We start from the raw sequence: 10,513 nt of genomic DNA, 5'->3' as shown, positions 1-10,513 counted from the left end.
TCCGGAGCAGGGATGATCTGTCCCACCGTCGGGAGACGGTGGCTGATTTTCATGGCCAGGTACCCTGCCTCCCGAAGCTTTTTAATATCCTTCTCCCGGACGGTAGAGGCCATCCACTTGCCTCCTGCTCCGGATCCGGACATTTTCGGAAGGCCTTTGTGGGCGGAGAAGATGAATGCTCGGGCGCTGGAGCTTGAGCGAAGGGGAATGGATCAGGAAGAAAAAGGCGTGGGTGCGAAAGGGAGTCCTTATCCCCTTATAAAGGCAGCAGCGCCTCCCCACTTGCCTGCAAAAACTCGCTTATTCCCCAAGCGCCGTGATTAATGGCGCGGTTGGGTTACCCGCACCCGTATTGATGAGAATCCCGTGATAAGCGGACGCGATCTCTGCTTCGACAAGACGTGCCAAGAAAAACGGTTCGAATAATGACTGGGCCATGGCGTGATGTCATGCTATGAAAGCTGTCAGCAGATTAGATTTGTGGAAATATTATACTCTCTACGGAGGTATGTGGAATTTGTTTTGCAGAGCCGGACACGATCCTTGTGTTCAAATTCTTCTATGGAGTATTCAGAGGAGGAACCCGCCTTGCAATGCCGAAGACAATCTGTGTGCCGGACTCATCGTCATTGAAGCCTGGTTTAGGGGCTACGGAGGGAGTCCTGGATTAGGGGGTCCTCGGACTGCCGGACTATATACTTTGGCCAGACTGTTGGACTATGAAGATACAAGATTGCAGACTTCGTCCTGTGTCCGGATGGGACTCTCCTTTGCGTGGAAGGCAAGCTTGGCAATTCGGATATGTAGATGTCCTCCCTTGTAACCGACTCTGTGTAACCCTAGCCCTCTCCGGTGTCTATATAAACCGGAGGGTTTAGTCCGTAGGACAAGGACAATCATAATCATAGGCTAGCTTCTAGGGTTTAGCCTCTACGATCTCGTGGTAGATCAACTCTTGTAATACTCATATCATCAAGATCAATCAAGCAGGAAGTAGGGTATTACCTCCATCGAGAGGGCCCGAACCTGGGTAAACATTGTGTTCCCCGCCTCCTGTTACCATCTGCCTTAGACGCACAGTTCGGGACCCCCTACCCGAGATCCGCCGGTTTTGACACCAACAGCCAAGACCTGCCATTCACTGGACGTTGGACGGCCACCTCCTCATACGATGTGTACATGGTTGATACACCCAAAGGATCTGGCGATGACAAAGAAGAGCCGGATATGAACAAACCCTCTGAGACGCAGTCCAAGCGTCGGTGCCCCAAACGACATTCTAAGCCTCGTCGCTCAAAGGATGGCAACACTGGTACCGGAGAAAATAGCACTCCGGGTGACGCCGAAAATAATGAAGACCCCGTCGGTGCGGCATCCGAACAGGAGGAACATGACAACAGGCAAGACAACCTTGATGAACAGGCCACAGAAGATAACTTGGAGGACGATAGTTACCATCCACCCTCCAAGGAAGAGACAAGCCTCGGCAACAAAGACTTCATCGTGCCGGAGGACCCTGTGGAGCAGGAGCGCTTTAAGTTTCAGCTCATAGCCACTGCAAGGAGCCTGAAAAAGAAACAGCAGCAGCTTCAAGCCGAACAAGATCTGCTCGTAGACAGATGGACAGATGTCCTGACTGCTGAAGAATACGGCCTCAAGCGCCCAGCTAAGAGCTACCCAAAACGCAGACTGCTACCTCAATTCGACGAGGAAGCACCGGAGCACACATCTCCCTCACGTAATGTGGAACGACCACCGCGTGGTCGAGACAGGGTGGCCGACCGGCCACCCCGCGGTCGGGATAAAGCGGCAACTCAGGCCGAACAGCAGCCTGCCCCACCACCCCCAAAAAATAAAGACGAAAGAGTTCAGGGTCACACATACGACCTTCGGCAGACCCTGGAAAATAAAGCAGGACATACAAGATCGATCTACGGATCACGCGAACGTGCCTCAAGGCATGATGATGGCTACCTATTCGGACGTGACAAACCTAACCACGCCCGAGCCGAATGCCGCAGACGGACTCCATCAGAGCTACGCCGAGGCGGCCCAATACAGAGGTGCCGCACACCCTCTCTGCTTCACGGACAAGGTACTGGATCACGAATTCCCCGAGGGATTCAAGCCCGTCAATATCGAATCATATGACGGCACAACCGATCCCGCAGTATGGATCGAGGATTTCATCCTCCACATCCACATGGCTCGAGGAGATGACCTCCACGCCATTAAGTACCTCCCACTCAAGCTCAAAGGGCCAGCTCGGCACTGGCTTAATAGCCTGCCTGAAAATTCTATTGGCAGCTGGGAAGACTTGGAAGAAGCTTTCCTAGACAACTTCCAAGGAACATATGTCCGGCCACCAGACGCCGATGATCTAAGCCACATAGTTCAAGAACCTGGAGAATCAGCCAGAAATTTCTGGACTAGGTTCCTAACCAAAAAGAACCAGGTCGTTGACTATCCGGATGCCGAGGCCTTGGCAGCCTTCAAACACAGCATCCGTGACGAATGGCTAGCACGCCACCTCGGCCAAGAAAAGCTGAAGTCCATGGAAGCCCTCACGGCACTCATGACCCGCTTTTGCGCGGGAGAGGACAGTTGGCTGGCCCATAGTAACAACACAGCCAGCGAGACAGGCCCCTCGGAGGCCAAAAATAGCACCGGCAAGCTCCGGCGCAACAGAAACAAACGCCGAAGCAATGGCGATAACACCGATGACACAACAGTTCATGCCGGATTCAGTGGCTCCAAGTCCGGCCAGCGAAAGAAGCCCTATAAAAGGAGTAGTGGAAAACCATCCAGCTTGGACCGCATACTCGACCGTCCTTGCCAAATACATGGCACCCCAGACAAACCGGCCAACCATACTAACAGAGATTGCCGGGTCTTTAAACAAGCCAGCAAGGCAATTAGCAGAAACAAAGAAGGGGAATCACAGAGCGAGGACGATGACAAAGAGCCCCGGCAGCCGGACACCGGGGGGCAAAAGAAATTTCCCCCTCAAGTCAAAACGGTAAACATGATATACGCTACACATATTCCCAAAAGGGAGCGCAAGCACGCACTCAGGGACGTCTATGCGGTAGAGCCTGTCGCCCCGAAATTTAATCCATGGTCATCATTCCCGATCACATTCGACCGCCGAGACCATCCAATTAGCATCCGGCATGGCGGTTCAGCCGCACTGGTCCTTGACCCAATCATCGATGGATTCCACCTGACACGAGTCCTAATGGACGGCGGTAGCAGCCTCAACCTGCTCTATCAGGATACAGTACGTAAAATGAGCATTGACCCCTCACGAGTCAAGCCCACGAAGACTACCTTTAAAGGAGTCATACCAGGCGTAGAGGCCCGTTGTACGGGCTCAATAACGCTGGAGGTAGTATTCGGTTCCCCGGATAACTTCCGAAGTGAAGAACTAATCTTCGATATCGTCCCATTCCGCAGCGGCTATCACGCGCTGTTCGGACGAACCGCATTCGCTAGATTCAATGCGGTGCCACATTATGCTTATCTCAAGCTAAAAATGCCCGGTCCACGGGGAGTCATCACAGTAAATGGAAACACGGAATGCTCCCTCCGTACAGAGGAACCCACCATCGTCCTAGCAGTAGTAGTACAGAGTGGCCTTCTCAAGCAACACTATAATCCGGTTGCCGAGCCCCTGGACATCATTAAGAGGGTCCGGACTACACTGCAGAAGGATAGCTCGGCTCGTCACGAGCCAGTCTAGCAAATTCGGTCTCCGTCCCAGCCCCGACGAGGCAATGGTATTAGTACCGCGCGCATTTAAACTACGCACTCATGGGGTGTTGACGGAGGCACAACTCGTTCGCAATCCACAGTACAGCTTGAAAGACCCTGGGATTCGCACGTTTCTGCTTTTTCTTTGAACAAGTCTTCCTCTCTTTTCAAGGGCTATACGGACAACCTGCTGGCAGAACACACCAAGGAGGCAAGGAGCTCTGGCGTACAAGGGAACCCCCCAGGTGGTTTTTAATAAACGATTACTATACTTGTTTTACATACCCGCACGCAGCTCGCCCTTGGTTATGGCATTTTCAATAGCCTTACTTGCTTATCGCATTACTTGTACAAAGTACGCCTTGACGTACTGATTACACCACAATGGTGAATAAATGGTGGCGTCAGCCCATTACTTCATTTTTTCTGTTTTATCACCTCAGTATTTATTACTCATTGCACACATACACCATGGTACGTACTAATACTCCAGGGGCTTAATAACACCCCGCATCACGGCAATAAAAGTCCAAACACTTTTATAGTATAGTTCGGCACCCTGAACTTATAGCATTATATGCATCGGCTCCGAATCATGTCTTTGGTCAATAGTTGGGTTGCCCGGCTCCTGTGCTTACTACCTTACATTCCGCTATATCGGCTAGGGTAGTAAAGGGAGAACTACTGCAATTGTGTCCCGGTTCTTCCGGACGAGCACCTCAGTAGAGAAAGCCGAAAACTGACTGTCATGATGCGGCGAAAGCCGGTCAGCTGTTCGTGAGGTTCTAAATCGTTGGAGATTTTTCCCGCCTCTTGCGAAGAATTGGTTCTTCCGATTAGGCATGTATAGCGCCCCTAATGCGGCCTTCCGAACACCAGGGGCTTCGCCAACTTTATTAATTGTCAAACTCCTATGGCTAAGTGGGGGCGGTAAAGGCCACATTGTCTGATTGCCTCGTTCGTTGTGCTAAACACCTCCTTTAAGGACCAGAATATGGAGTAAAGAGTGTTTAGATTTATCCCAAACACCCCCGTACTATCTACGTGGGGGTAGAAGCCGATGACTGGTCATCCCTTGGATTTAATAAACGGCCGCACAGGAGGTAAAATTTAAAATCATAAACATTATACTACATAACATCTTTGTTCCATATTACATGGCAAGATAGTACACATGTTCTTATGGGAATATAATATCCTTTGAACATTGCTCCGCCGCAAGACGGGACCCCTCAAGGACAGCATCAAAATAGTGTTCGGGTCGACGACGCTCCTTGCCCTCTGGCGGTCCCTCGGTCATCAGCTTCTTGGCATCCAGCTTCGCCCAATGCGTCATGACGCGAGCAAAGGCCATACGCGCACCTTCAATACAGACCGACTGCTTCACGGCTTCGAGCCGCGGACAGGCACTCACAAGCCGCTGCACAAGTCCGAAATAGCTACTCAGTATAGGATCGGCAGGCCACAGCCGGACTATAAAGTCCTTCATGGCTAGCTCTGCCAACCTGTGCAGCTCGACCAACTGCTTCAGCTGGTCGCTGAAGGGCACCGGATGTTTGGATCCCAGATATTGGGACCAGAATAGCTTCTCCGTAGACATCCCTTCCTCGGCTCCATAATGCTCGGCCGCATCCGACACACTGTGCGGCAGACCTGTAAATGCCCTTGAAAAACCAAAATTCAGGATAAGTACAAGGGACGTTGCCTCTACACGCTTGCTCTGCAGGGTGAAGAACTTACCTGCCACAATCCTCTTGGCCATCTCGATTTCCTGGAGGGCGCTCTGGGCTTCGGCTTGTGCATCCTGAGCGCTCTAGCGAGCCTTCACCAATTCGGACTCTTGCGCCTTACAATCGCGCTCCAGGGCCTCAAATCTCTCTATTGCGCCCTGGAGCTGTTGCTGCGCCTCGCCAACCCGGGCCTCGTGTTTCTCGCGTGAGACATGCTCTTTGGCCGCTTTATCCTCAGCCTCGGCTAGCGCCTTCTTCAGGGCTGCCACCTCGGGCGTGGCCCCTAATAAAGTTTATGACACTTTAGTCCAGTCGGACTATTCATTTCTTTTCGAAATGTACACACAGGTTATCACATACCTCGGCTATCCTCCAACTGCTTCTTCACGCGGCCGAGCTCCTTCTCGGCCCGCTCCAATTTCTGCTTTAGTCTGGAAACCTCCGGAGCATGAGCAGTGGCAGCCTGCAGTGATACCTACTTATTCACATAGACAACTTATGTTAGACTCCTGCGATTTTTTGATCCTCTGTTCGGCTTTTCTTCCCGAACACCAAATAGAGCATCAGGGGCTACTGTCTATACTGTGATATTTTTCCCATAATCACATTACTTACCTCAAAGCCCGTCAGAAGGCTAGTACAGGCTTCGGTTAGTCCGCTTTTAACGGACTGAACCTTCTCTATTACCATGTCCATAAGGACACGATGTTCATCCACGATAGAGGCGCCTCGTAGCGCCTCCAGCAGCTTATCCGGTGCCTCTGGTTGGACAGAGGTCACCGGTGGAACAGGCACAGCCCCTCCTAGTGGGGAATGCCGTTCGCTGGACCCCGGAGCTGTATAGGTCTCTGAGATGGTATCCGGCTAAGGGCCGAAGGGAATTCGGGCCCGATCACTAGTCCCCATGGGGGCTTTTTCCAGGTGTCCGGCGTCCGAGGGGTCATCCTGGGGTGTCACCCCGATGATCTCCGGAATCTCCCCCCGGCCCAGGAAGGCCTTTTTGGACACCACCTCATCATCACCCCTGGGTGAGACGGAATGAGCAGGCGGCGGAGATATGCTAGCCATCTCCTCTGTGTCCAGCGAATCCTCTGTCGAGGATCCCGGGGAGTTATCGCGCGCCGGACTGCAAGGACAAGGTCTACAATATGTCAATATTACAAACCGGAAAAGCCAGACATTTGCGAATTCTGGTGCTTACGAAGCGGCCTGAGGCTTGGTCCGGCGAGGTCGTTCCGGACTGCTGTCAACATCCCACGCGGAGTTATCCGCGAGGGAGCCTTTAACCCTGTTAGGCGCTTTCGCCTCCGGGCTTGTGGGGTCCGCTCTCTTCTTCCTCCCCGCTTCGGGCGGGGAGTCATTTTCCTCTTCCTCTTCATCATCGTCATCAGCGGACAAAGAGGAAGTCTCGCTTCCGGACGTCGCGTCCGGAGTGCGTCTTCGGCGAAGGCTCTTCTTGGCCCCTTGGGCCGCCTTCTTATCCATCTTCTCCGGCACCTCATAAGGTGCAGGGAACATCATCTTCTCCAATAATGGAAATTCTTGGTCCTCGGGCAGTGGAGCCGGACAGTTAATCTCCTCAGCCAACTTAATCCAGGCCTGAAAATAGGGGAAGGAAGCTTAAAATTCCTCTCAAAATATGCTAATAGGGGATACTCCTTGAAAACTTTAAAGGAGCTTACCGGGTTGGGCTGGCGCTTCAAGCTAAGCCCGCGGTCTTCGGTCGTAGGCGGTGGCGCCTCGCCGGCCTTGAAGAGCACCTTCCAGATTTCTTTGTGCATCATGCTGAAGAGCTCCAGTAGAGTCTGGTGCTTGGCCGGCTCGAACTCCCACAAATTACAAGTTCGGCGTTGGCATGGAAGGACCCGATGAACAAGCATGACCTGGACCACGTTGACGAGCTTGATTTTCTTTTCTATCATGTTTTGGATGCATGTCTGGAGCCCAGTCAGCTCGTCCGAGGGACCCCAGGTTAGGCCCCTCTCTTTCCAGGAGGTGAGCCGCATCGGGATTTCGGATCAGAATTCGGGAGCCGCCAACCAGTCAGCGTCACGCGACTCGGTGATGTAGAACCACCCCGATTGCCACCCCTTTACCGTCTCCGCAAATGAACCTTCGGGCCAGGTGACGTTGGGCATCTTGCCCACCATAGCGCCTCCTTATTCTGCTTGTTGACCGCGCACTACTTTCGGCCTCACATTAAAGGTCTTCAGCCACAGGCCGAAGTGAGGCGGGATGCGGAGAAAAGCATCACAAACGACGATAAACGCCGAAATATTGAGGATGAAGTGAGGGGCTAGGTCATGGAAATCCAGCCCGTAGTAAAACATTAACCCGCGGACGAATGGGTGAAGAGGGAACCCAAGCCCGCGGACGAAGTGTGTGAGAAACACAACCCTCTCGTGGGGACGACCTGTCCCTTGGCCGGGAGTCGATGAGCGATCTCTTTGGCCAGATATCCGGCCTCCCGGAGCTCCCTGATATCCTTCTTCTTGACGGAAGAGGCCATCCACTTACCTCCAGCTCCGGATCCGGACATCTTTGGAGTACTTTCTCGAACAAGGGAAAAGCTAAAACTTGGGCGCTGGAGCTCGAGGACGGAAGGGCTGAGAAAGAAAAGGGGCGTGGGTAAAAGAGGGGAATCTTACCCCCTTATAGAGGCCGCGAATGTCAAGCGCCTCCCCACTCGCCTTAAACTCGCCTATTCCCAAGGACCGTACAAACGGCACAGTTGAGTTACCCATGCCCGCATTGATGAGAATCCCGCGATAAGGGGACACGATCTCTGCTTTGACAAGACGTGCCAATAGCAACCGCGTCTTGAAACGTGGGATAAACGGTTCGAAATTGTGACCGAACGGACGTCCTGTCACATTACAGGAAGCTGCCAGCGGATGGAACTCGTGTAAGATATACTCCTTCCGTTCCTAAATACTTGTCTTTCTAGGCATTTCAAATGAATATCACATACAGATGTATGTAGACATATTTTAGAGTGTAGATTCACTCATTTTACTCCGTATGTAGTCACTTGTTGAAATGCCTAGAAAGACAAGTATTTAGGAACGGAGGGAGTATATATTCTCTCGGCGGTTGTGCATGGTATGTAACAGGTCCGGATACAATCATCACGTCCGAAGACTATCCTGGAGTTCAGAAGAAGGGAACCCGCCTTCCAATGCCGAAGACAATCTGCGCGCCGGACTCCTCGTCATTGAAGCCAGGTTCAGGGGCTACTGAGGGAGTCCTGGACTAAGGGGTCCTCGGGCGTTCGACCTGTTATCCATGGGCCGGACTGATGGGCCGTGAAGATACGAAGGCCGAAGACAATACCCGTGTCCGGATTCGACTCTACTTAGCGTGGAAGGCAAGCTAGGCGACCTATTATGAAGATTTCCTCTTATGTAACCGGCCTCATGTAACCCTGGATCTCTCCGGTGTCTATATAAACCGGAGAGCATAGTCCGGATAGGACACAGATTCATTACCATATTCATAGGCTAGGCTTTTAGGGTTTAGCCATTACGATCTCGTGGTAGATCAAGTCTTGTAACACTCATATTCATCAAGATCAATCAAGCAGGAAGTAGGGTATTACCTCCATAGAGAGGGCCCGAACCTGGGTAAACATCGTGTCCCCCGTCTCCTGTTACCATCGATCCTAGGCGCACAGTTTGGGACCCCCTACCCGAGATCCGCCGGTTTTGACACCGACAACGCCCGTCCTCTGCAACAAGGCAGCGGTCTCCTCCTCCTGCTTCGCCTTTCCGGCGATCTTCGCCCTCAGCAGGTCGCGCTCGCCCCGAAGCTTCGCATTGCCCTCCCCTAGTTGCCGGATGACGCTGGTAGCCTCGTCCTGCAACCTCGCCCAGCCGGAGATCTGATCCATCTGTCTATGGACCATTGCATGCATGCGCCTGTAAGAGTCCTCGCCTGCCCGCGAGAAATTTTCCCAGGCCGCCGTGGCGCGGCGGGACCTCCGTGCTACTTCGGCGGCGAGGCGGGACATCTCAGCTGCTTCCGCGGCATGGTCGGACCATTCTGCTACATCGACGGCACGGCGGGACCTCCGTGCTCCTTCGGTGGCGCGGCGGGACCTCTGTGCTGCTACTGCTGCGCGGCTGGACATGTCGGCTGCTTTCGCGGCGAGGCGGGACATCTCTCGTGCTTCCTCTTCCATGCTCACCTCTCCCTGGTGGAAATCTCTCGACCCAGAACTCACGCTGGCTATGGCTTGATTGACTTGATTGTTTTTTGTGGATGAGGAGTTGAGGAGGAATGTGCAGTCATCTTAACATAGTAGTATTTATAACCGAGTACTACTAATACGCTCCTAAGTAGGAAACCGTTTAGGTTGTGATCGGTGTGAACAGGTTTGCAATTAAATATAGCGTGGTAGTAGTAGTAATTTGGAATGTGACGAGACGCGCTCAAAATTTATTGACGGTTCTAGTTTCGAAGTGCTACACTATTCCTGGATGGCGTAACGTCGGCACGTTTTCTCTGCCGTGGTGTAGCATATGCCATGGTACTATTTCTTTTTCTACTGCTGTGTATGTGCAAAAACTGGCACCGTCGGATACATATCTTACACTTGGCGTTCGACAGGAATAGCCTCGTGGCGAGCTATAGACTAGTGTTTTTTTCAGACGCATTACACCTATCTCTCGAGACTTCTCGCACACACCATCATGGCTCCCTAGGTCGATGCCACCCACATACAGTTGTATTCTGAGAAGAGGTGCACGCACGCACTCGTCCTCTCTCACACACGCATCTGTAGCTACGAATTGTAGTGTTCTCAACCATCCGATTGGCTCTATCATAGGTTTCACATTGCTCCTTGGCCTTGAGATTGAGAAGTTTAAAACGCGGAGGCTAAGATGGAGGCGCGAGGTTTTGGTTAATGTGCGGGCCGCACACGGCACCAACACGACACGAGCTTCGTCTGCGTGGTGCGCATGCAGTCGGGTGAGTTGTCCAAGTATAGACACAACTAGGCCCTCGTTGGTATCCGCGCCTCGACTTTG

This window comes from Triticum aestivum, chromosome 3D (assembly GCF_018294505.1).
Source record: "Triticum aestivum cultivar Chinese Spring chromosome 3D, IWGSC CS RefSeq v2.1, whole genome shotgun sequence".
Taxonomy (NCBI): domain Eukaryota; kingdom Viridiplantae; phylum Streptophyta; class Magnoliopsida; order Poales; family Poaceae; genus Triticum; species Triticum aestivum.
This window is presented reverse-complemented; position numbering follows the sequence as displayed.